Source organism: Antrostomus carolinensis, unplaced genomic scaffold (genome assembly GCF_000700745.2).
Source record: "Antrostomus carolinensis isolate BGI_N321 unplaced genomic scaffold, ASM70074v2 scaffold33032, whole genome shotgun sequence".
Classification (NCBI taxonomy): domain Eukaryota; kingdom Metazoa; phylum Chordata; class Aves; order Caprimulgiformes; family Caprimulgidae; genus Antrostomus; species Antrostomus carolinensis.
Genome location: NW_010298177.1, coordinates 1 through 1,792, shown reverse-complemented (window position 1 = coordinate 1,792; position 1,792 = coordinate 1).

Below are 1,792 nucleotides of genomic sequence, written 5' to 3'. Positions count from 1 at the left end.
GGTGGGCTTTGGGGGTGCTGCTGCTGCTGGTTTCATTCCTGTGCTGGTTTTTGATGCCACTTACGGTCCTTGTCATCTCTGAGAACTGCAACGTCACCCCATCCATGGTGACACCTTGTTAAACCCTCACGCTGATGAGTTCTGTGTGAGTTTTACCTCCAACCGCAGCCTGTCCCCGCTGATCCCCCTCGCTGCCCCCAGCCCACCCTTCCCACCAGCCCCAGCCATGCTTCCACGCTTGTCTGGGGTTTTTGGGGGGTTTTTTGGGGGGATCTTGATACACCGCGCTGCATCATCCTCCACAAATGCGTTCCTCACCCCAGGATGCTCCAGGGGAGCTGCCCTGTGCTCTCAAAGGTGAAGTCCGATGGGTAAACTTTGATAATTGTTTTATGGGATAAACTTGGGGGAATAAAATCAGATTATATATATTTTATTCCTCTTTTGGGCTGGGAAGTGAAGCCATCGGGACCAGGGGTGCATGCGGGGCTGTGGGAGCCATGTTCATCTTCCTCAGGGGGTGAGCGGCGGAGACTCGGAGCCATCACGAGTGAGTGATGAGTTTATTGAAGCATCTTAATTCTGAATTTTTAAGACTAAAGTGGTGCCCTAGGGACTCTACCCAGACTGCTTGCTCTCAGCTCATCCCAACATCCTGCTGCAACAATTGGAGAACCACTTTTCTGTTTAAAAAGCTCATAAAATACCTAAATCAACCCAAAATTTACTCAGAGGAAACCCTGTGCTTTGGGAAAGCTGCTCGGTGGGGTACAGTGGGGAGCGCTTGTTTCGGAGTTTCCCCGGAGTGACGCAGGGACTGGGGGAAGCCGTGTCGGCGATCTCCTCTTAGATGTTGGACTCCAACGAGATCCTTTTGCGCGTGATGTGCTCCAGGTGGGCTTTCTCCGAGGTGTCCAGCTCGATGTTGTACTTGGCCAGGATTTTTAGGATGGGCCGAAGCTTCAGCCACCACTGCTCCTTGGGGATGCGGTGCCTGGGGGATGAGAGAGAGAGAGAGGGCGGCATGATGGTGATGGAAACGACGCTGCATTGCTCGGGGAAGTGTTCCCAGCCTGTATTTATCCTTCCCAGGGCTGGAGCACAGTCTCAGAAATGGGGGAAAAAAAATGGGGGGGGGCACCTACTCGAAGTCTGTCTGCTCCTTGAGCTCGGTGATGGGCTGGAAGACGAGGCTGCGCTTGCGCATGCCCAGCAGACAAGCTGAGTCAGCTGTGTTGGCAAAGATCCGACCTGTGAGGGGAGGTGGGGAGCGAGCTCAGTGTTTTGGACCCTCTGGGAGGGGAGAGCACCCCTGAGCACCCCAAAAAATCTGCAGGGGAGCACTGAGCCCTTTGTGTTGAAATATTGGAGCGGGTTGGAAGAGAGCCGGGGTTAGCTTTTGGCAATCACCATCTTGTGGGGAAGGGTAGGAGGCTTCAAGGGTAGGGGGCTTAGAAATAAGGCAGAGAAACCCCACCCTGGAGCGGCACCCACCATGCCGGGAGCACTCCTTGATCTTCCCAGTGATCCAGGCCACCGCCTTGGCACCCATTTTAGTGCCAAAGTTCCTGTCGAAGGGAGTCGGGGTGCCGCCCTGTGCCAGAAAAGTCACTGGGTGAACAGGGGGAAGCTCTGGGTGAGGGTCTCCCAGCCTGCAGCCCCTTCCCTGGGTGCTGCATTCCCGCTGCCTGGGGGGGTCCGTACCTGTTGCATGTGCCCCAGCACGTTTTTCCGGCAGTCGAAGATGCCTTTTCCCTCCTCCGAGTAGAGGTTGTAGATGAAGTCGGTGGTG